Genomic DNA, 25,767 nt, shown 5'->3' with positions numbered 1-25,767 from the left:
GATATATTGCTCTTCTACAGGAGAATTCTTATATTAATATTGGGAGATTCTCCACTGGTAAAATAATGAAATTCAAATTTTCTTTCTTTCTTTCTTTCTTTCTTTCTTTCTTTCTTTCTTTCTTTCTTTCTTTCTTTCTTTCTTTCTTCCTTCCTTTCTTTCTTTCTTTCTTTCTTTCTTTCTTTCTTTCTTTCTTTCTTTCCTTCCTTCCTTCTTTCCTTCTTTCCTTCCTTCTTTCTTCTTTTTCTTTTCTTTTCCTTTCCTTTCCTTCCTTCCTTCCTTCCTTCTTTTCTTTTCTTTCTTTCTTTCTTTCTTTTTTTTTTTTGGTACTGGTGATTGAACCCAAGTCCTCCTTCATGTATAAGTGCTACATCACTTGGGCTTTCTGTTTTGTTTTTGAGATAAGGTCTTGTTAACTGTGCCTAAGCTGGCCTCTGATTTTCAATCCTCCTACCTCAGTCTCCTAAATAGCTGCAATTACAGGTATGCGCTACAATGCCTGGCTCAAATTTTTTAGTATGGCATTAAAACCCTGTCCTTTATTGCCTTAAAATTTGAAATGATTTGTTATTGGAAAGAGATGCCTCCTCTGTCTGTATTGTCCAGGAAGCTTTCTTCTTACTCCTTTAAATCCTACTTATTAGCAGGATTATGACTATAATTTTAGCTACTCAAGAGACTAAGATCTGAGGCTTGTGGTTCGAAGCCAGTTGAGACAAGAAGGCCTGAAGACTCTTACATCCAATTAACAACCAGAAATTCAGAAGAAGAGCTATAGCTCAAGTGGTAGAGCACCAACCTTGAGTGAAATAAAGCTGGGGCATAGCTCCCAGTCTCTAAGTTCAAGCCCCAATGCCAGCACACAGACACATACACACAAAATCGTATTTACTTTTTCAAGACTTGAGTAAGAGGGCCCTCTCTCTTCTCTACATTCCCTTATGAGATTTTTTTCTGGTTCAGTAGTGACACACTTCATCCTGAAATTGTTCTGTGTCATCCATTATTCTTCCATTCTTGAAAACACTTTGAATCCCACTGTATGCCATATATATCTTTCAGTTTGCCCCTTTCAGCTTAATGCCTCCCTTGGAGAGGCCGAGGCTGTGGGATATAGCAGACTGAGCAAGCCTCGAGCTAATGAAACTCATAACAAACCATGGTTTGTCTTATTTTCCCTAGGCCTAACTTACATATCTTTCTTAATTCCACTTTCCTCATCTGAAAAAAATAATTAAGAATGGCATAAAACTTGCATTATAGTCTATGAAACAGAGTAGAACTCAACTAATAGAATTCTTATTTGCCAGTGTGACTACTACTGGCCAGATATCTTAAAGAGCCTCAAATCACACAAGATGTATTTTATTAGGTACTGGAATTTAAATACTATTAGTGCTGACATTTATTTAGTGGGGAACAAAGAGACATACTGCATGCCAAAGACATTCAGGCAAGATGGATAATTACTTTAACCTGAAGTGGCAAAAACATGAGTGCCACGGTATATCTTCAATGAGGACTTTCTAGAGAATTCTGTTGTTGTACCTTCACTCAGGTGATATCTAATGATTCCTCAACCCACAGCCTTACCTAGGACCCTGGAGCAACAGCAAATATGAGGGAGAGGCAAAAGGGGAAAGGTTAGGGAGTAAGAATGACTTGGTGGAGATAACCTCTCCTCCCCTTCTTGAAGACGGATGGAAACAAACCACCCAATAACCCTAGAGAAGATTCTCATCAGAGGTCTGCCAGGAACAGGCACCCCGTCCCTTGAAATGAAGGGGATAATGACACAACCAGATGTCAGAATAGCTAAGAGTTGTCCAAGAGGGCTATAAAAGTGGGACCCCATGAGCCTACAGCAGGTTATAGATTTCAGGGTCCTGCTTTCTCTCTCTGTCCATCTCTGTCTCTGTTTCTCTGTCTCTGTCTCTGTCTCTCTGTCTCTGTCTCTGTCTCTCTGTCTCTGTCTCTGTCTCTCTGTCTCTGTCTCTGTTTGTGTCTCTGTCTGTCTCTGTCTCTCTGTCTCTGTCTCTCTGTCTCTCTCTCTCCCTGTCTCTCTCTCTCTCTGTCTCTCTCTGTCTCTCTCTGTCTCTCTCTGTCTCTCTCTGTCTCTCTCTGTCTCTCTCTGTCTCTCTCTCTCTCTCTCTCTCTCTCTCTCTCTCTCTCTCTCTCTCTCTCTCTCTCTCTGTGCTTTCTCTCTCTTCATCTTCTCCTCTTTGCCCAGTACAAAAGTAGACAAGGTCTTGTATGTCATAAATTGGCAATCCCAGCTGGGAGTCCTGGCTGGGGACTTGTACCAACCCACCAATAGCTCAGTAGCTTTCCTCAGTATCCCTGGTACTGTACTCTTACTTTCAAACAAACTGTGCCTGGGCTCCTACTTTTTCTGCTTCATGATTTTTTATTTGCTGGAGAAAAGAAAGGACCCAAGATGGTGTCAAACCTTAAAAGACTTGTAATGTTTTGTGACTCAAGGTGAGGACAAGAAGCAGTGTAGCATCCTACCAAGTTTTTAGAAATGAAAAATCTCAGACCTTCACTGAACCCACATTTTAACAAGATCTAGAAGTGACTTGTGGACCAGTAAAGGTGGAAGTTCTAGTGTAATCTCTTCATCCCCAAGGCAGGAGAGTTTATGGATTTTTTCCCCAGTAATGAAACCTGCCAACTGTGGCACAGGTTGAAGGCCCTTAATTCTGAAGTTTCAGTTTTTCTACTGAGCCACGGGTATCTTACATGGGTGGTGGATGTTTTAACATAGCTTTGATGTTGTTATCTCATTTGAATCAAATTTCAAATATGACTTATCACTGAAAGTATTTTTTCTTATATATCTTATTGACATAGGGAAATGTTTTCATTATGAAAAATAGCTAAAGTCGGTGTTCTGATATCCAAAGAGTTTAAATTCTTCACTGGAATATGCTTTTGTGCTTAACATTAATTTCATGTAATTAAATTCTCAAGTCTTTCTCCTATAAAAGAAACATTTAGAAACATTCCATGTGGTAAAAAAAATTCAATTTAAAAATACTTGATTTTGCCTGCAGACATAAAGATAAGAATTTTACATAATTTTAAAACTCCCCATCTCTGAATAAAGGAATTCTACAATCTTAAAGAACAAGTTTAAAAACATGGATGAAAGGAAAGCCCCACCTGACATCTATACACTGAAATTCTACGTGCCTCTTTAAGATTTACCTCAAATATTACTTATATTTATGAATTTTATTTATAAGAATGAGGTTATTGTTTTTTGGGGGGGTCCAGTCGTGAGGCCTGAACTCTGGGCTTGGGTGCTGTCCCTCAGCTCTTCAGCTCAAGGCTAGCGCTCTACCACTTGAGCCACAGCGCCACTTCTGGCTTTTTTCTTTTTGCTTATGTGGTGCTGAGGAATCTAACCCAGGGCCTCATGCATGCAAGGCAAGCGCTCTACCACTGAGCCACCTTCCCAGCCCCCACAAGAGGTTGTTGTTTAAACCACAAGTGAGACCCCCAAAATTTTTGTTTTACTTCTCTGTCTCTGTTTTCTATTGCAGCTATTTGTTTCCTTTCAGCATCTCTCTTACAGAGACTAAATAGGAAATGTCAAAACTTCCTTTATTTAGAAAATATTTACAAATCAACATCAGTTTGATTGAAGTCAGAATCACAACGATGAAGAGAACTAATATAGATAGCACCTATCTTCATAGACCTCACACTGTAATCAAATATTTAAAGTGCTGGGCTGTGAAGGTAACTCAGTGGTACAGTGTATATTTGAGACTCTGGGGTTTGATTCTCAGTACTAAAAAATAAGTTTAAAAAATACTAACCACAATAGTCTGAGGAAAATAAGCCTGTGAGAGCACAAATATTTCACTAGTACCCCAACAGCTATTAACTAAAGCATTTGACGTCAAATTAACCACAAGATAGACTCATTTGTCCATACCTAGACCAGACAATAAGCACTTACTTCATCACAGTCACTAACCCTTCAAAGAACTGACAGGTAAAGACTAGGGTATGTTAAAGTGTTCCAAATAAGCCTGAGGATAAAGTTATGTTTACCCAGATACCCATATTTTTTCTCTCTCTCTTCCACAGTGACCAGCAAACAACTTACATGGAATAAACAAAACTTCTGAATCAAGACTCCTAATTAATTTTGTAGAGTGGATAGCGGTTTTCAGTAAGTGTCCCCATTGGCAAAACAAATCCATATTGATTGTATATCTTTACCAATCAATTCAGAGACTATTATTTATTATTTGTGTCTACCATGTCTGTCATAAACTGTCAGCCCTCTGAATCCTTAGGTTCCACATACCTAGATTTAACCAACTGTGAATTGGAAATATTTTGGGGAAAATTTCATCTGTGCTGAATGTGTATAGCTTTTATTCTTATGATGATTTTCTAAATAATACAATATAAGTTATTTGTACAACATTTACATTATATTAGGCATTACAAGTGATCTAGACATGCTTTAAAGTCCACTGGAGAACACACATAGATTATATACAAAGAATGATGTCATTTAATAGGAGCCTGAGCACTGGTGGATTTTAGTATCATTGAGGAGGTCTGGAATCAATCTCCATTATTCTCCAAGGGAAGACTTTATTAAAGAGTAACCATAAAGAAATGAAGAGCATAAACTGCTTTTCCATAGGGGAGATGAACAAGCAGCAACAATTATAATGCCCTCCAGTAAGTACTGTGAGATATTAAAGAACAGGAATCGATAGCAACCTGTGGGCAGTCCTCACCTTCCATGTAGGGATGGAAGCAAGAAATTTAGAGGGTTTCTATCCAGACAAGAATCTACTAAAATCTGAGCTGTGCTTTTGTGGCTCAAATTGTCTGTTCATTTTTCTGTTCTTATACTACACCTATCATTTCTCTCTTTGGCAATCACACACACACATACACACAAATCTTTTGTTCATTTACAATCAAATATTGTCCATTTACAATCAAACACTTCAAATAATTTCTCATAAATGAACAACTGTGCTATTTTCTTACTCATCAATTTTTATCAAATGGATGGTTATGTATAAAAGTTTCTGGGCAGAATTCCCTTGGTTCATTCTACCTTGGCCTTCAACACAAAGGGCTATATTTGGAGAGACAATAGTGTTGCTCCATCTCCTCTGACAATGATCAGCACTCACCTTCTAGAATTAGTCTATTTCCCAATTAGTGATTTATTTCTTCCTTTGATTATTTCTTTTAACTAAAACGTTCCTGTGCAGACAAGTAATAAACAGTGCATGGTGAAAATAGAGCAGGAGACTGTGTTGAAGCCAACATGATATGGATATGGATATGAGAATAAAGTTTATATATATTTTAAGTGTTAGCATCTATCAAGAATCAGATACTCATTTTTGAAGGAGCTAGGTTTGAACTCTATTAATGATTACTTTTTTGTCTATTTTTAAAAACAAATGTCTTGTCAAAACATTATTTGTCTCATGGGAATACCCAGTTTCTTTCCTATTGTGTCCTCTTGCTGTCTAGAGTAAGTATACTGAAAGCCCTTCCAATCTCAGAGAAGGTATGAGCGCCAGTGACAGGTCAGTCACTTCACCCTTAACAAGAGCTTTTACAAGCTACCTCATTTGTGATTCTCCAGCCAGCACAACTTTCTAAAGGCTTAATATTGATCTCAGATAATCAGTTGAGATTTGATTTAAAAAAATAAAAACACTGGATATATAATAGGCCTCATCCAGAATTCTAAGAATTGACTGCACTTTTATTAGTCTAAAAACTAGATGGTCAGTTTCGATGAAAGAGGAAACTGGTAGTAGGAATTCAAGCTGCACCTTCTCCATGATATTAGCTTGGGTGATACACTCACTTTTCCTTCTCTGGGTCTGGGAGGGCTGTAGGTTCAGGAGACAAATCAAGAACCTGAACAAAGCTGGAAGCAGGGAAGTTGGAGTTTTCACAACAGAGATGATGATGAAAATGAAGTGAGGGGGGTCAGTTTTCAGTCTCTGCAAGGAGACATCTGATCACATACTGTCTCAGGATGTAGGACAAGGCCAAGTGGAGGGAAGGAGCTGTTGCTAGTGCCATTTACATTTATGAGGTGAACCACTAAAGCAGAGGAGAGAAAAGCTGGAGAAAACAGTCCTGGTCAACTGACATTTCATCTAAATACATTGAACAATGGCCCAAGGGAATCTGTAACAATCACATACATAAGCCTATGCTTAGAATATCATCTTCCCGCTGAAGACATTTGTCTCTTTCTCATTTGCAATGTTTCTTCGACTACAAATATTAGCAGAAAAGAATTCTGTTCTTCAAATGTTGGTAGAAAGTCAGGAAGGGTCTTTTTTCAATGAAACATTTTCTTCCAAGAAGAGGTTTGAAGATGGAGACAACACATACTCTCAAGCCCTGAGCATGGTATTCCTTCATATAGAATCACATTTCTAGAGATTAATGAGAATATATGATCTACTTTTTATGATCTTTAAGTAGTATTACAGAGAGGCTTCAATCTTTTTTCATTTCCTTTTTGCTTTGTTTGTTCATTTATCTGTCTTTTGAGGGTAAAGGGGGGAACAGAAATGGAGGGACAAACGGTGAACAAATGCAGCAGTGATACTCACTATACACTGTTGAACTATACAACTTGTGGGTGGGGATGAGAGGGAGAAACAGGAAGAGAGTGAGGGAAGGGGTGACTTTGTCCAAAAAGAAATGTTCTCCTTAGCTGACTGTGTAGCTGCAATCCTTCTCTACATCACCTTTATAACACAATAAAACATAAAAAATTCTTTATAGAAGGGGGTTCAATTCAACATATCAGTTTATGAGCACAATGGATCTTGATCATTGTCACCTTGTTCATCATTCTTCCCTTTCTCTCCCAATCTGATTTACTTTAATATTGTCTTTATGTATGGCTTATTGACATTATACTTCCTTGAGGGGAGGGAAGGGATGTAACTAAAGAAAATATAGTCTTTCAAAGGCTTTTTGCTTCTTCGTTTCCAGAGAGCTGCTATTATTCATATTGAGTGGAGCATTTTCCAATTGTGCTTCCCCTCTTTTCCTTATACTGTGCTCAGAATGAAACCCAGGCCATCATGCATGCTAGGCTAGGCTAGGGTTCTATCACGGAACTTCACCCCTAGCCCAGACACTATCTTTTCTACTGCACATGTAGGTGGCTGCAGGCAGCTGCTATTCACTTATTGCTTGGAAGGCCATGCTGTCAACACTCAGATACATGGATGGTTTTAATTTCTCTTTTGCTAACAGACCTATCTTATCTTTAACTGATTTATATCTGTGTCTTCAGGTATAAATCATTTAAAGATGATTGCAACAAAAGAAGGGAAATCATTAGGAAGTAGCAAAAAAGGAATACATATATATGTATGTGTGTATGTGTGTGTGTATATATATATATATATATATATATATATTCCTAGGATTATGGTAGATTGAATACTCTTCTAGCCTCTCTCGATATGTGAAAGTTATATCTCTAGACTGTAATTTAGTCCAAGTGCACAGACTGATAAATAGCAGTCATTACACCATCGATGGCAACATCACAGAGCAGGTTAATAAAATACTATGAGTTCTCTTGTGATATTAAATTTGCATAGTTGGTTCTTCCTCTCTCATGATAAAGAATAACAAACCAAATCCATGTGAGCATTCATGACTTGCCATTAGTATTCTGAGCCTTTTGGAAAAAGACTGCTTTCTTATTTCACCTTGAATAAAATTTAACATATTACCCATAGTCTTTTTACATTCAACTCATTGTGTATTAACACTTTTCAGAGGCAGTAAAATGTAGTAGAAAATGTATGGTATTTAGCAATGGGATTGGGTCAAATCTTAATTCAGTGACTTCATAAGCATGCTTTTGAAATAGTCTACTTTATCTACCTCTGACTTTCTATTTCCTTACTTATATAATGGAGACTGGAGTAATCAACTTCATACCATGATCTTCAGGCAGATAGTAAAAGTTTAAGCTTTAAGTATTAGATAACTTTATTTCTACACTTTACTATCTCTAGTCAGAAGTTGTTCATTTCTTTATTCACTTGGCCAAAAAAAATTGAGTGGACTTCTTTTGGCCTCTAGACTATAGAGATGAAAATTACAAAGGCTCCTAGGTTGAAGAACACATAGCAGCTTCAGAGAGAGCAGGGAACAATGATGAGGAAAAGCCAAGGGTGGGACTAACTCCTGCCTCCCACACAGAAGGAAAGCAACTTGGGAAGTAAGTCATTGTTTATAGTTTGCTTTTCTTGCATGTAGACTGTCTTGTAAAGTTTTATGTTGAAGGAAAAGCAGTGTGGTTCTTTCCATGCCTGAAAAGCAATGTTCTTGCTATAAGACAAGATTTGTTTACTACTGAGTATAAGGTTACTGTCACAACAAATAGTAACAGTTTGTCTTTAAAAAGTTGTGCTTGAACCTGGGTACAATTTGATTATGTCAGTAACCCTAGCTACTGAGGAGGCTGAGAGCACACATGGTTCAAAGCCAGCCCAAGCAGAACAATAGGCAAGGTTCTCTTGAAAATAGCAGAACAAAACAAAACAAAAAACAAGTTAAAGGTATGATTCAAATGGTAGAGCATCAGCAAGCTATCACATAATAGTACTATCACATAATAGTACAAAAAAAAGATGTAGGGGGCTTGGGCCCCTATGAAATAATCATGTTTTGCTTTATATATATATATATATATATATATATATATATATATGATATATATATATATATATAAAGCTGTCTAATCAGTAAAATATGTTTTTCTTTTTATTTCCTTCACTGTGACTTTAAAATACAAGGTACTGTTTTAAAGCCTGTGCACCTATTTTAGAGAAACAATCCACTATGCCCTAGAGAAAACACTATGCTCATGGTTTTTTTTCTTTTTTCCCTTTCTCAAATGCCAATCTTAGGTTCTAGATGCCACCTAGCTGGGGACGACAGTCTTTCAAGTTGAAATTCCTTCTTCTGGGCCGTTTGGTGCCTAAATTCCTATCTGGAGAAACTAAAACATGCCTTTTCCTGCTCCTCCCCTCTTCCTCTGACTCTTTAACACCACACCCCATCCTCTTATTTTTCAGCTTCTACCATATGACTTTTTTTTCTTCTTTTTTTTTTCCTGTTGCTTGACTCAGAATAGCAATCAAAGTTAAGAGATGGTGTAATTAAAAAAAGGAGAAAACTATTAAATCTCTCAGTTCTCAATGTGGGTTTTCTTTTTGCTGGAATATTTTCTGAAATGTAGATGCTCTATGAACTTGTTCCTTCTAAATGAGTCAGTTTAGATGGCAAGGTTAATTTATTTTGAGTAGACATGTGGCAACGTGAATTTGCTCTGCCAATCAAAACAAACACCTAGTCTGCTGGCTAAGTATGTGAATACCTGTTGGATTGAGAGACACTTTTATTGTGGAGCATTTCATGCAGATCAAAGTGACAACAAAATTTATAATAACAAACAAGAAAAATTCCATGAAGACTGATGCATTTGTTGAGGTCTTTTTCCTCGGTAACAACATTCTTCCTAGGTAGTAACAACTTTAAGCCAACGACAATGAGTTCCAAAATGTTTAGATTTTGAAGTTATGTTCTGAATCTAAGAACATAATTTGCTTTTAATTTCTTTGTAAAATGATCAGGTTTGCTGTTGATATTTTCATAATACTGGGACGTATAAAAATAAGAATAATATGAAAATCCAGTAAAAATAAATGTAAGTTAAAGGTGTTGTTTATTATGTTTTTAAAATTATAGTTTTTAATTAAAAAAATTATGCATTGCCAAGAATACCTTCTCACAGACAAACAAGGCAATTGGAATAGAAATATTACTTCATAAGGAAATTTCATGACTATGGAACATGAATAAATGCTTGCTTTATTAATAAAAATCCATATGAATCCAATACATACAAGCCACTAACTCGAATGAATATTTCCATTTGCACATGCTTTGGGCATCCTGATTTTCAGCCAGTAACCCTAGATCCTTTACTTCTAGTTCTCTAGTTCTTTATGCCTTTCCATAGGCTGTTGACCTTTCCAAAACAGCTTTTTCTACCCTATTCTTGGGGAATTTATACTTATATCTGAAAATTTGACTTCAGAGTCATTTTTTTCCTGAAGAACATGCCACAAATCTCCCTGTCTAAACGCCACCTTCTTCCAATTTGTTAACATTCCATAGAACTTACATGAAACCCCAGGCTTGTTTGTTCAATATTTTGCATAGTTCCATTCCTCCTTAGTGTGTTAGTAGTAACAAGATCACACCGTTAATAAGCAAAGAAGGGATAAGAAGCTAGTCCAAGTCATCTTATACCGAGGCAATTGGTAAAAACAAAAACAAAACTTTCTTAACTGATTTACTTTATATCCACTAGATCACAATTAAAATCTTTCAGCCAGGAGCCAGTGGCTCACGCCTGTAATCCTTGCTACTCAGGAGACTGAGATCTGAGAATCCTGGTTCAAAACCTTCACAGGCAAGAAAGTCTATGAGACTCTTCAATAAACTACTCAGAAAAGCTGGAAGTGGTGCTGTGGCTCAAGTGGTAGACAGCTACCTTTGAACACAAAGAAATTCAGGGTCAGTGCCCAGGCCCTGAGTTCAAGCTTCAGGACTGGCAAAGTAAAATTACATAAAATAAAATCTTTTACTTTTACATGGAAAAATTGCTCATTCTATTTCCCCCCAAGTACTCACATACAATTGTGGATCCCCCTGAAATGTTTGTTAACCTTTCTTTGGGCTAAATTACATCTTTCCTATAATTACATTTTTTATGTTCTTGTTCATTTTCATGCTACGTAGCTGTGGCTGGATGCCTTGAGACCTATCCTTGGTTAAGCAGTCTTTAGAGTCAACTATGACAGCATGAGGAGTAGTGGCTGGTTGACAACTGGGGAAAGACCTACTTTCAGAGAATGAGAAAGGGGCACATCAAATTATTGGCTATGTCTTCCCGGCTATGCCTAGTCTGAGGGATAAAAAGAACTGGACAGAAAACCATGTGCTAAGAATAGAAAGTGGCATCAGAGAAACTCCAAGGTGAGCACAATGCAATGGCAACAGGCAAAGTAGACAAGGGTGAGCAGACACTGCCTAGCACAAAGAGTCATTTGGAGTAGACTTTTAGACCACAGTGAGAGAGTGTCATGGGCAAGGAATGAATGTTCAGACAAGATAGTTGGTACATGGCATCAAGGCTGAGGGCCGGTTATCTGAATCAGAATGAAAGTTGAAATGACTGCTTTTTAGACATTTAGCATAATATTTCATTAACATGGCAGTGCTTAATTTTATTTTTCACTAATTTCATTTTTATAACAACCAATAACATAATCAGGCACCTAATAAAATCGGTATTATCAGCGCTATGCTATAGATGAAGAGATCAGAAGATTAATTGGTAAATCCAGAACTTAAATACTGATCTTCCAGGGCAATAAAATCGTCATACTTGTTTACAATGGTGTTTTATTACTATCCATTTAATATGTAGAAATTGAGTTCTTGTGATCACAGTATCTGTATAGAGTACATGTGCTTGGCATATTAATGAGATCAACTAGGTATTGGTGGCTCACACTTGCAATCCTATAGTCTCCAGAGGCTGAGATCTGAGAATCACAGTTTACACCCAGCCCAAGCAGGAAAGTCTTTGAGACTTACCTCCAACTACCAAAAAGCTGGGAGTGGCAGAGACCAGTCTTGAGTAGAAAGGAATAGCTCCCAGACCCTGACTTCAAGCCCCAGTACTAGTACATAAGCACAAACATCACAGAATAACACTAAAACAAATGATGCACAACCATTTTTTTTCTAAAGTTTTGGGAAGCCCATCTTTTCACAGACTGTTATGGATGTTTACAAAAGATATGGATGATATATGTAGTCTATTAAAATCCTTGGGAAGAAATGACTTAGAACCCATTCTAAAATATTGTTTCAAGGAGAAGATATGTACTCATCTGTACACAGTTTTCCTAGGATGTCTGTCTTTATAACACACATGTAAAGTAAAATCCAGAAACCTGATTTAACACACAAAAGCTCCTGGCAAGACCTTACCTTTCTATTTCGTTTAATCCATCAAATCCCTCCATATAAACTAAAAAGGATTTGCAGGAAAACTCAGTGTGATCTGAGCATCTGGTCAACCTCTTTCAATAGAGGTTTGAGATTTGAAGTTAAAACTAAAGAGCACAATGTACTTCACATTTGGTACCTATACAGAAAGTTCACTTGACTATGTAAGAGAACACTCATAAAGGGCCCTGGTTAGTAAAGCTATCTATCAACATTACTGGTGATTAGAAACTATGATGTCTTCATAATGAAAAGAACCAATGTTTATAGACTTTAGAGGCAGTGTATCTTAAAACAAAGGATCCTAGACTTCCTGATTTTTATTGACTGTGAAAAATTTAAAGGAAAATTTGAACTACAACTAGGATTTAGCAATTTTGCCATGGCAAGCATTAAACCATTTCATTAAAACAACTGACTTTCTGAATATTGAAAAAAAGAAAAGTGAAAAATCTTGTAATAATAATAATAATAAACCATGCTACTTGGAAATCCAACACAACATTATCTCTGTAGAGTTCTGGATTCCATCAGATTGCTATAAAAGAAATAACATTTTGGGAGCAGTGTTCATGTTTCCCAAATGATTGTAAATTTATCCTTTAAGCAATTGCCAGGAGCTATATACTGTTGTTATGTGTGCTACTTACTATATGACTCTTTTAGTTATGAACTGTGGCTGATTTAAAACTCAAAATCTACAGAAGCATGAGCTCTTTTAATGAAGTAGTAATTTTTCTGTTAAAAATCATGTGAAGATGATTATAAAGTGTATATTTATTGAAGGGGTTTTTGTACCCTATGTTCTGCCTTTCTTCCCAAACTAACCTCTTGTTCCCTCTGGCAGCCTCCTGACATACCCAATTTCTCTTGTGTATGATTATGCCCATCGGGAAAAAGCAAATCGTTTAAATAGGGATACAGGTGGATCCATTGCAACAATGAGATGTACAAGTTGTTATGTCAAAAACGAACTTTACAACTTTGGTGGGGGGGTGGAGGGTTGGGTGGGGTGACAGGGGGAGGATGGGATGGGAAGGGGAAACAAAGGAGGAGGCTACAATGCTTGATAAGAAATGTACTCATTATCTTGCCCATGTAATTGTAACCCCTCTGTACGGTATTTTCACAATAAAAAAAAAAAAGAAATAAACCTTGGAGTCTCTACCAAGAAAGCTCCCAATCAAAACATGAATGTGATTTTTCCCTTTTTGTGATCTCAGTCATCTCATTACAAAGCCCATGGATCAGACTTGGCTCATTATATACACATAAGCACTAAATAAAAGTAGCAAAATAAGATTTATACCTTATTGTATGCTATTGTGTGTTTAGAATTGTCACCAAATGGGTTATTAATTATATATAATCTTTGTGCCAAGGTAATATTATTAGTATTATACTATCTTCATAACAGGTGAGAGAAAACAAAGCTTTACACTTAGGCCATGAGATTACTAAATTATACACACAAGTAGGTAATATTACGAAAGCAAATCTGACTCCAAATCCAGTGCTCCTTCTAATACATTGTTCTACCTCAGAACTGGATCTCAAATATGTTTTAATAATATTTGTTGAGAAAGTACTTGAGATTTATTCAGTGCAGTTATTTGTTCCCCTCATTTGGTCACAAACCCACATCAGGCCGCCATATTGACAGAGTCACTAGTGATCTCCATCTTCCAGTCTAGTGGCTTTTTTTTCTTTCTAGCAACTCATATAGATATTTACTGTGATCAATCTCTTCTTACTCAAATTCTTTTTTTAAGGGATATCCTTCACTTCTGAAATGCTAACAGCAAAAAAAAAGTGCTAAGTGATTATGGCTCATGTCTATAATCCTAGCACTCAGGAGGCTGAAATCTTGAGGACGAGGGTTCAGAGCCAGATAAAATGATAAAATCCAAGCTGGAGGCATAGCTCACATGGTAGAATACCACCAGAACAAGTAAACTCAGCAAACTCAAGGCTGAGTTCGAACACCAGCACTGCCAAACAAAACAAACAAGGAAAAGAATGAAATGATACCTCTATAATTTAGATGAACACTGAATATATCACACAACACAAAAGAAGGCAGACACAGAATATCATTTTATTTACATGGAATGCTCAGAATAGACAAATTCATACAGAGCACAGAAAGTAGTTTAATGTTTGTCAAAGAACTGGAGAATAGGAAACAAAGTATGACTTTAAGTAGGAATGGGGTGTCTTTGGGGGGTAATGAAATGTTTTGGAATTAAATAGTGGTGACACATTACTTTGTAAATATACCAAAATACACTGAAGGATATACTTGATCAGGGTGCATTTTATGTAAACTCTATTTCAATAATGTTTAAATGAATGCAATTTTAACAATAACATAAATAATCTCCTATTAAGCTAGAGAGGTGACACAGGCTGGGCTGAGATCTGAGGATCATGGCTCATAGCCAGCCCAGGTAAGAACGGTCCATGAGACTTATCTCCAATTAACCACCAGAATACTGGAAGTGGCACTGTGGCTCAAGTGATAGAACGCTAGCCTTGAATTGAAGAGCTGAGAGACAGTGCCCAGGCCCAGAGTTCAAGCCCCACGACTGACCAAAAAAAAAAAAAAAAAGAAAAGAAAAGAAAAATGAAAAGAAGAAAAAGAGGGAAGACAAGAGACCTGGATGTCTGTCATTTAATCAAGGCCATTGGGCAACAATGGAGCAATCATTTCCCCTTGCAGGTGCTCACCCAGGACTTGTAAAATAAAGAGCTGAAGATTTGTAGAAGATCTCTAAGGTTCTCTAAGGAGTTCCAAAGCCCAATGTTAATAAAACTGTACAAAAACTTTTGAACACAACACAACAGGATGCATACTGTGTACTCTTTACTGTATTTATAATACAGTAGAAGCTCTACAGCTTAGCAGATGAGAGCACCGCTTTGTAGAAAACACTCTCTCAGCAAAGCCTCAAAGCTTGCTAACTGACTGACCCTAGAGGAAATATTCTTGCTTCACTTTGCCTCGGTTTCTTCTGTGAAACTTGATAACAGAACTTGCCCACGATGGTAAGTATCAAATGGGTTTGGATATAGAAAGCACTAGTTCAATAGCACACTGCGTAAAGGTTCAATGCGGCTATTGGTTACGGCTGAAACTAAAGTGCAATAAATACAACACTTGAATTTCTAGACTGCAGCTGGAGGAGGTTTAAAAACTTGTACAAATGTTGGCATTTTTGCTTGTTTCTTGGTCTTTAAACAAGCTCTAGGGGTACCTGTTTTGTATGGTTAAAAAAATAAATAAAAGTTGGTTTTATTAAGTGACTTGAGCCAGGAGCCAAGGGCTACCTGGTTCAAACTGGGGCTCTTTCTCCCTCGTAAGGGGACACATGCCAGGATTTCTGGGGCCTGTGCTGATATTAAGGCCATTATATGGCTTCTTGGTATGATGTATTAGATTTGTGTCACTGTAACTAATATATCTGGGATAATAATTGTGTGTGTGTGTGTGTGTGTGTGTGTGTGTGTGTGTGTGTGTGTGTGTGTGTGTGTGTTTAGTGCTAATACTGAGGTTTGAACTCAGGGCCTGGCTGCCATCCCTAAGCACTTTTGCTCAAGGCTAGTGCTCTACCACTTGAGACATAGCTCGACTTTCAGCTTTTTACTGGTTAAAAGAGTCCCATGGACCTTTCCTGCCAAAGCCTGCTTTAAACCATCATCCTCAGATCTCAGCCCTTTCAGTGGCTAGGATTCCAGGTGTGAGCTATACTCTGGCTGAGATATTCAATGTATTAAAATGAAAGGTTTAGTTCTGCTCACAGTTTTGAAGGGTTCAGACCACATCGCTCTGGGGCCTGTGGTGGGTGAGGCAGTACAAAATGCTAAGAACATGTGGCAGGGGTGATGGGTTGACAGATAGTAGAAGGTGCTGGGATCCAAACCTTCCCTTCAAGGACATGGCTCCAAATGACCTAACTTCTTCCTCCCCCTCTTCAAGGTGTCACAACTACCTAATAGTACCATAGGCTGGCAACCAAGTATTTGACACATGTTGCTTCCAGGGACATTTCCAAAATGCAATCAATTGGTCACAGTCTGAATCACATATATGAATGAACACACACATTCATTCTTTCACTAAAAAGATACCCTTAAAATTTATCCCACCTAAGATTAGTCTTGAATCAGAATCATAATTCTAGGTGTATATGTGTTATTTCTAGATTTTAGAGACATTTAGAAATCACTGAAAGAACTTTCTGAAGATCACTAACTACTGTGTTTAAAAATAGCATTTCCAACTATTTAGCATGAACTATTATAGGCTCAGGCTTATAATGCAAGATACTAGAGATCTGAAGATTTTGTTCAAAATCAACCCAAGCAGAAAAGCCCATGAGATTCTTATGGCCAATTAAACAGGAGAAAGCTGGAAGTAAAGGTGTGGTTCAAGTGGTAGAGCACTAGCCATAAACAAAAGAGCCAAGTGAAAGTGTGAAGCCTAGAGTTCAAGCCCCAATACTGACACAATAGATAGATAGATAGATAGATAGATAGATAGATAGATAGATAGATAGATAGATAGATAGATAGATAGATATAATTTCTATTATTTAAGACTGACTGAAGTCAGGTGACTGAAGCTAGGTGCTGGTGGCTCATGCCTATAATCCTAGCTACTCAAGAGGCTGAAAATTGAGGATCACAATTTGAAGCTAGCCAAGGCAAGAAAGTCTATGAGACTCTTATTTCCAATTAACCATTCAAAAAAGCTAGAAAGTTGAGCTGTGGTTCAAGTGATAGAGCACTAGCTTTGAGCACAAAAGCTCAGGGACAGCTCCTAGGTCCTGAGTTCAAGCCTTAGTATCAGCACACACACACACACACACACACACACACACACACACACACACACACACACACACACACACACACACACACACACACACACACCAGGACTGATTAAATATTTCTAAAACAGGCTGCTCACTCCCTCTGTGCTTTTCTATGACATATTCCTACACATAAAAATCTTGACTTCTATAACTCCTACTAAGGGAAAATGATAATAAATATTACATGTGAATATTTTGGGAACTTACACAGTGCCGTTACTGTTTTCTTAAACATGTCATTTTATTTAGTACACCCTCAAAAGTTTATTATTCCAATTTTTCAGATGAGAAACTTGAATGCTGGAGAAGCACTTGCCTAAAGCACACTGCAAGGCAGCAGGTCAGGAGAACTGGATTTTCCTACTCACTTCACCTCATCCCTGAGCACTAGCCTGCACTGCTCGCTTCCTACTCTAGCCAAACCAAAGGTCATCTCTGAAAGGCATTCTATTTGCCATCCTTGCTGATTCTAGTGTTTTATTCTTTCTCAAACTCAGTGGTAAAAACTCAGCAGTCACTTGTAACTTTTGCTACATTGTATTATCTTTTCAGTATTACTATGGATGTAAATTTTGTACATTTGTCAGATTTAGAAAGAAAAGACCTCATCCTCAATTTTTTTATTCTTCTGCTATGACTTGTGAGCGAAAGAATGTTCTGCATAAAGTAGGCATTTGGCAGGTACTATCAATTCACTACCCATTAATCAAAGTATTGAGATAAGCATGTATGCATCGCTGTAACAAATGTCTCATTTCAACATTAAGTTCCTTACCCACTTTATATAACTCCTTGTGGTTGTATTTCATGTTTTCACTTATATAACTTTTCGTAGCTGACAGTGACAATCAGACAAGAATGGCTTTTCTTTTCTCACAATGTACACAATGTACAAATAAACAGCCCTGAGTCTTAGTAATATGAGCCCTCAAAACAATTTAATCGGCACAATCTTGTCTCACAGGCTAAAGGAGGCCTCTGTTCTGGTTTTTGTTTGTGCCGTTCTCCACATACTTTGGCTGAGGATGTCAACCAACATAAGTACATTAAAAAATGTATCTGATATTTTCATTTTCTAACAGATGAACCAGAAATTTTATTTTGCAACTTGGAGAGGCACGCTTTCTCCAAATAACGTTTAGCAGCTTACATCTGCTCAAAAAATGTTGGACATCTGAAAAACATGAGCAAATGTGGAAGCTTACAGCCATGACCTAGCAGCTGTTGAGGGTACAGATGTGAAGTAAGAGCTGCAGACATCTTCCCCAGCTATTCATAAGGAAGAGCTGAAAGCCTTCTTTTTTGGTACACAAGTCTTGACTTATTTCTAGACTTACAAACTGGGATTTCCAGAAGTTTAAAAGAAGAAACTACTATCTTCAAAACCTTCTAATGATCTGAATTAATGTTTGAATTTTTGAAGAGATAACTAAGCTAGTCAAAGGTTCCTAGAGCTAGCAAAGCAATCAAATGTGTCAGGCCATTATGAATGTTCAGTAGTATGATTTTTTTATAAGACACACAAACAAAATCTCAAACTTTAAAAAAATAACTGGAGGAGGCTGCAATGCTTGGTAAGAAATGTACGCATTATCCTGCCCATGTAATTGTAACCCCTCTGTACAGTATGTTCACAAATAAAATAAAAATAAATAAATAAATAAATAAAAGAAAAAAAATAACTGGGAGGGATAGTGTAGAACAACAAAGAAGGGGGTAACAATGCTCGACAAGAAATGTACTCATTACCTTATTCATGTAACTGTAACCCCTCTACAGCATCTTTACAATAAAATAAAATTTAAAAAATGAAAATGCAGGTATATAAACATATTCTGAGCTATATATAGATATATAGTTTATAGAGTTCTAAGATTTTTATTCCAACTAGAAAATGAATAAATGAAAAGGACCAACAGGGGCCACCACTGGATCCTCATGAAGAAATCCTCAGGAGCTCTGGGCACCTTTGCATTAATGGTGTATATTGCTTCATCTCCCATTGGTCCTTGATGCTCTGGCCACACCATTGTGCTCCACACCCCTGTCTAGTCCAAATGTGTTCCTGATTCTGAGCTCTTGTGTATGATTTCCCAAGGTCTGGTAGAATTCTTTCAATACTTTTCTACTAAGGACTTTATACTATCCTCCAGAACTCAGCTCTATTCCTTAATAAAGAATTTTCCAGACAGCCCTACAGATACTGTCATGCCCCTATTATACGCAGCAGCACCTTCCTCCTTGTCTACAGCATTTCCAGGACTGTCTCCAACAAAGGCAACCTACCCTGAGGACACATGCAAAGTTGATGAAGAGTTCTTTCCAGATATATCGCAGAACCAATCAAAATGTCTTTCTTCAAAGAAACTCAATGTATTAATACATGCCTTTATGTTCTAATTATATCATCTAGCAGCAGTATCTAAATTTAGCTGTTTTCTTATTCTTTAAGTGGTGAGTTTGTAGACTTTTGATTTACTTAATGCTAGGAGAAAATGACCTTTGGGGGGAAAAGTTTTGAGCAGAGACATAGCTCATACTCAGAAGACATTCCTAGACCCCACCAAATGGCTGCAGAGGGACATCATTGCACAAAACTGCTCCCTTGGCCAGTTAGATTTCTAGTCTAGTATAATTTCTTCCTAGTCTGGACTTTTAGGTTCTGAGACAAAGGCCAACAATACAACGTTGAATAGGATCTTAAATTCCTCTTGAAAGTTTTATAAGGCTATTTCCACAGCTGATGATCACTGACTTTGAGCAGGGGAAAAATGCAAGATTTCACAACAGCTGAAATAATTTTCTGCCACAACCTGGTTTTAAATTTACAGTGGCTTTTTTTTGGTATGTATAAGGCAGTGAAAGGTCTAGAGATATAATATGACATGTGAATTTAGCACTCTTAAGATATAAAAACAGAACAGATATTTTTACATACTACTAATGATAATAATTAGTATTGGCTCTTGAGTAAGCAAATTCATATTTGTTTTCAAAGTGAAGACTGTGACTTGAGAATATCGAAAAACATTTGCTAAAGAGGTGTGGACAGTGCAGACACTCTTCAAAATTCATCTGTCTCAATCTATTCACTGGCATCTCCCCAGCTGGGATATGCCTTAAGTCTACACAACACAAGCTCCTTATGTTCTAGGGCAAGGGCTCATACCTAACTTAGAAAATGCATTATTTTATCAAGAATTAAAAGTGATAAATAGATTTTATACCCAAGCCCACCAAGTATAAAACCAAAAGCTGATGTTGAATAGAGAAATAGAGTTTAAGCTTCAAAGTCTAGATGGTTCTCACTGCTTCTTTATTTAAAAAAAAATCCTCCAGAACTTCTTCCAAGAACAACTTGAAAATATTCATGTAAATTCTTCAGGAAAAGAGCTGTATTTTGTCTCTTTCATATGCCTTCATGGACATGGCTGTTATTTTATTTTATTTTATTTTTGTCAGTCATGAGGGCTGAACTCTGGGCTCAAGGCTAGTGCCCTACCACTTGAGCCACAGCACCACTTTCAGCTTTTTCTGCTTATATGGTGCTGAGGAATCAAACCCAGGGCCTCATGCATGCAAGGCAAGCACGCTACCACTGAACCAACTTCCCAGCCCCTGTTTTCTATTTTTTAACTTGCTGTTAGTGAAGAGATATTATATGTAATTTTTTGGATAACATATATTTACCACCTAGAGCAAAGATAACGTGTATCTTCTGAGCACCTTGAAGGTTGATTGGAATACTCACAGGTCTATATTGATCCTCTACAGCTCTCTCAACTTCATTCCTAAAATCTTCTTTTCTAGATATGGTTAGCTTCTCCAGGCTGGGTTATGAAGACATTCCTACTGGCCCACTGTTTCTAGACTCTGCAAGTTGCTTTTCCGTCATTCATCTTTTCCCTTATTGACAATCAAAACTATACAAAGTTCTCTATTTTTCTTCTATCTATCATCCATCTATCTGTCTGTCTGTCTGTCTGTCGGTCGGTCGGTCTGTCTGTCTGTCTGGTCTATTTCCCCAATATTGAATAAGTGAATAACTATTATCTCCAGCCTTCACCAAATTCCCAAATGCTGAACAGAGCAAGTTTCAATAGGTCCAAAAGACAACTGGATGAAGGCCTTTCTTTGGTATTCTGCTTCCTAAAATCAGTCAGACACCCCTGATGATTCTGCCAGTGTAGAGGAATGAAAAGTAAAGAATATTAAGAACTGATATGCAATGTTAATGTGACCTAGGATTTTGAAATTCCTTCCTTCACTGTGTCTTTTCATCTACACTGCTTTAAAGAATTGTTTTATTTGTTTCTCTTGATCCGCCTGTGAGCTGAATTGAGCCATCCAAATATTATACACTTGAAAAGAGAAAAATAAGGAAAAAAAGAGTAAAAAAAAAATAGATGCGCTACTTTGTGGAATCATGAACCTCAGAGAGTCACAAATATGTCATGTGAAGCCTAAGATTGTTACTGAGAAGAAAAAGTGAGGCTGAATGAATGTGTTACCCATCAATTCATGAAAAGTGCTAAGAAGGTCTTAGCCTGCCTCCCCCTCCTCCAAAACCACAAGCACTACCTTTCAATGGAGTTAAATATAAGAACTTCCTTTCAGAACAACTGTACAAATCACAGGATGTAGAAAATCATTTTAAACAAGTAACACAAATAAACAGGAAATCTCCCTCATCCCCACCTGGCATGACTCTAGTCGTTCCCTGTGCTGGGAGAGTTCAGCAGAGGTTTATCAACTGAGATTTCTCTGGGAATTTTCTCCTTTTACTTAAAAACAGAAGCTTTATAAAGAGAGCATCAAGGTAAGAAACTAAATTTGAAATAAAATCTCATTTTGGCCTATGTCAATAACCAGCCACAAGCACCCTATGTGTCAAGTTCCCTGGTTTAAACTACCATGTTTGGATTTCTTCCTGTGCTCAGGCATTCAGGGAAAGGGGAAGAAACCGTTTTGAGCATCTGCTTTGTGACAGAATGGTGCTTGCAAAGCGGGGCTCACAGATCAACTGCTTCACAATTTCCTGGATCAGGTCCTAGAAATTCAGACTCCTGGACTCGCATCAGTTCCATTTTTTGTTCCAAAAAGTGTGTGTGTGTGTGTGTGTGTGTGTGTGTGTGTGTGTGTGTGTGTGTGTGTGTGTATAAAGATATATATATATATATACTTTTAATATATATTATACAAATTAAAAAAGTGATTCTTGTGTACTAAATCTTGAGAATTAATGAAAGGTCTTTCTTTCAAGTAGTTTCACCTAGATTATCTCATTTATTAATTTAAGAATTCAAGCATCCCTTCATACTTGTGAGGAACTAGTTCTAGAACTCCCCAAAATGCCATACCCATTATGCAGTTGGAACGAGAGGCCTGGCTCATGGAGCAGAGCAACAGCTACATGAGCAAGAGCCCAAGGCCAAGTTCAAGGGGTCTAGTGCTAGCGTGCACAAATGTGTACGCGCATGTGCAAGTGCACATGCACACACACACACACACACACACACACCCTCTAATGGAATGTAAATAGTTGTCATACTATATTGTTTAGGAAATAGTAACAAAAACATCTGAATATATTTAGTAAAGACACAACCATGGCAGACGTAAGTGTATGGTGTACAAACCAGGCATGAGGTTAACCATCCTTAATGCATTCTAGAGAGAGCGAGCAAGGTTCTGTGTGCTGAGAGAGGGTATGGTTGGTCTAGCACTATCATTACATGCAGTGGAGTAGAGCTCAGGGGGCAATCAGTCTCAGTCTTGCTTTTCAGATTTTTCTGGGATTTTTTTTTCAAATAATTTTGATTGTTGATTGGTTGAAATCACAGAAGTAGAACCTAAGGACACACAGGGTTGATTGGATGTCTCACCTGAGATACAGTAGTATATCAACACTCAACTTGTTGTTTGCCATTTATTTTGAAGGTTTATCCTCTATTTAGGCAGGAAAAAACTCCTGCTCTTCCACTTGATGCTTTGGTTAAATACATATATCTTAAGGGAAGGCAGCTCTATCCATGAGAGACTTTGCTCAAGTTTCCAAGCCTCATTAAACTTTGTTTGGATCATATGAAAAACAAAGGGAATACTTACCTACCAGACTATATTTAAGTACTCAATTCAGTAACATGCATGTCTGGTACATGGTTTACAATTTCAAAAAGAAGTTATAAATATTATAATATTCCTTGGATGGGGGAAATGGTACACCTAAGAAACAGCTGAATATTTATCTATAACCAGTAGTTTTATCTTAGAACATTACATCAGATATATAATTTTAAAGTAATTATTTAAAACTACACATAATAGCAATATGTATGCTATCTTCATCAAAGGAATTCTCTTGCAAGACTATGTATGTATTTTTAAAGGCTGGCTTGCTTGAAACATTTTCAGAATAATCTTCATAGTATACTTTAGACATCTGACATGATTATTTGTGGGTGATTTCTATAAACATGCTATTTTCATCATTGTAAATAAATGTAATTTTAAAGGAGTAGAAAATTAGTCCTTTCAAAATATATTAATAGTGCCAATTTTCTACATTTGAAAACAGACTTTATTTAAAGTAATTAAGCCATTCAAAGACAAATTTATGGAAAGTAAGGTGATGGAGATTCTTGAATTCACAATTAAAATCTGAACAGAAAAGAATGAGATCTATATTCCCATATGGTTTAATAGTTAGCAATTTCCAGAAAAGGAACTTCAAACACCATGGGGATAAAGAAGAGGGGTGAAGGAAGCGGGGAGAGGGAAGAGAGGAGTAATATTTAGATGTAAATGCCTTAGTATATTTAGAAATCTATCTTATTTTGGTTTAATCTTGCTTAATGTATCATCTGTTGTTTACTTTTTATGTACTGCCTCTCCACAGGGTTCTGTAGTTAACTGTTTTTGGTTCTTATAATAAAAATTTTCAATTTATGGCTTTGATAGGAGATAGGATCCAGGTAGTATAGAATAGAGTACAATGGGACTAGAGTACAATGGGAGATGGAGTTAGTTTCCTCTAAACCAATATGTATAGAGATTGAAAGGCTCTTGAGATAGATGCTCTGTTTCTACTCTCAGTGTCAGAGTTCTCCTTAGCTTTGAGAACCCAAGACAATAATTCTATAACATTCTAGAGTCTCAGTGATCCCATTATAAAACAAGAATGTTAATAGTATGGACCTTATAGGCCACTAGAACAAATAAAATAATTCATATGACGTCTTTATCAGGATGTGTGGCACATGGGAAGAACTCAGCTGTACCAACTATTGTCAGTTTTGCTAGTATCTCCATTGGTGAAGCAATGTTTCCAACCAAACTGGGAAATTAATCTTTTTGAGAGGTTAATCAAGAAAGGATAAGAGAAATGGACTTGATAAATAGATGGGAGTGTGTCTCTGATCATTTAATAGTCTCCCTAATTTTAGCTCACAATTCTTTTCTGGACATAAGTGCAGCATTAATATTTCCAACATTCCAAATTGGGGACTTTGGTCACAACAAGTTCTAAGGGTGCGGGTGAGTGGAGGCTCAGTGGAGACTGGAATCAAATTCAGCATTGTTTTCAGCTGGGTTCTCTAAGGGTCCACTGCCTTTCACATGCAGATGATTGGTTATGCAATGGTTTGGTTCAATGCTTTTCATAAGAATATCACAGAGGGCCTACTTCATATGTGTGACTTTGTTGTTGCCCTGGTGACATTTGAAGGACCCCGAGGCAACCAAGGATATGTGAGGACTCCAGAGAGAAACTCCATGAGAACAAAAAGGGTAAGTGTTATAATGCATCTGTTCAGTGCAGATTGTCAAGATGCACATCACGAATTTGTACTTTTTCCTTCTGGCACCCTCCCCCTTGCCTCTCGTGAGCATATTAGAAAAACTAAATTCAATTTTCCATGAGAGGTTAACTAATAATCAACAAGTTCAAAAAATACTAGGGAAATACTATAAAAACCCTTTAAGCCATTGACAAATCATTCTGGAAATATACTCGTCCTAGGATTATAAGGTTTCTCATGAAAATGGTAGGAATTAACTGAGCACTGGTGGCTCATATCTGTAATCCTATGTACTTGGAAAGCTGGTATTGGGAGGATTGCGGTTCAAGATATCCCAGGCAAATAGTTTGAGACCCTTTTTCAAACAATACTGGTGATGGTGGCATATGCCTGTCATTCCAGCTAGTGGGAGGGTAAGATCTGGTAGATAATTGTTCTAGGACAGCTTAGATAGGAAAGTCTGAAATAGAGAATATATTTCAATGAAGGAAGTTGGTCAAAGTGGTGTGTGTCTGTCATTTATGTTGTGAGAAGCATAAAATAGGACTGTGGTCCAGGCACATGTCTGGGCAAAAAGCAAGACCCTAATTTAAAAATAAACCACTGCAAAAATTAGGCTGGAGGTATGGCTCAACAGTAGAGTGCCTACCTACCAAACACAAGGCCCCGAGTTTAAACCTAAATACTGTGGAATATAACAATTGTAAAATGTCATAATTACCCAGAAGTCCTTAAAAGAAAATAATGTTTTTGTGTTCCCAGATATGACCTTGTTTAAAGTAGGTCATCATAAGTGCTTATGAATGAATAAATAACTTTTGAGATTCACTTCAGATTTATGTTCAAGAGGGTCCTTTTAAAGTTATGATTATCCAACAGCCTACTGAAGAATAGGTCAAAAACTCACATTGAGTCCACTGTGAAAACTAGTGTTCAAAGTCCCTGTGACACAC

General features: G+C 37.2%; 1 protein-coding gene across 2 annotated transcripts in view; it reads right to left on the bottom strand.

Annotated features, from left to right (window-relative positions):
- The window catches only part of Stard13 (StAR related lipid transfer domain containing 13), a 252,135-nt gene that overhangs the window by 209,312 nt on the left and 17,056 nt on the right, over nt 1-25,767 (bottom strand). The gene's annotated exons all lie outside the window — the stretch shown is intronic.

Source organism: Dipodomys merriami, unplaced genomic scaffold (genome assembly GCF_024711535.1).
Source record: "Dipodomys merriami isolate MVZ:Mamm:240054 unplaced genomic scaffold, mDipMer1.0.p SCAF_6, whole genome shotgun sequence".
NCBI lineage: Eukaryota > Metazoa > Chordata > Mammalia > Rodentia > Heteromyidae > Dipodomys > Dipodomys merriami.
The sequence above is the reverse complement of the archived record's forward strand: the minus strand, read 5'-3'. Positions and strand labels throughout refer to the sequence as shown.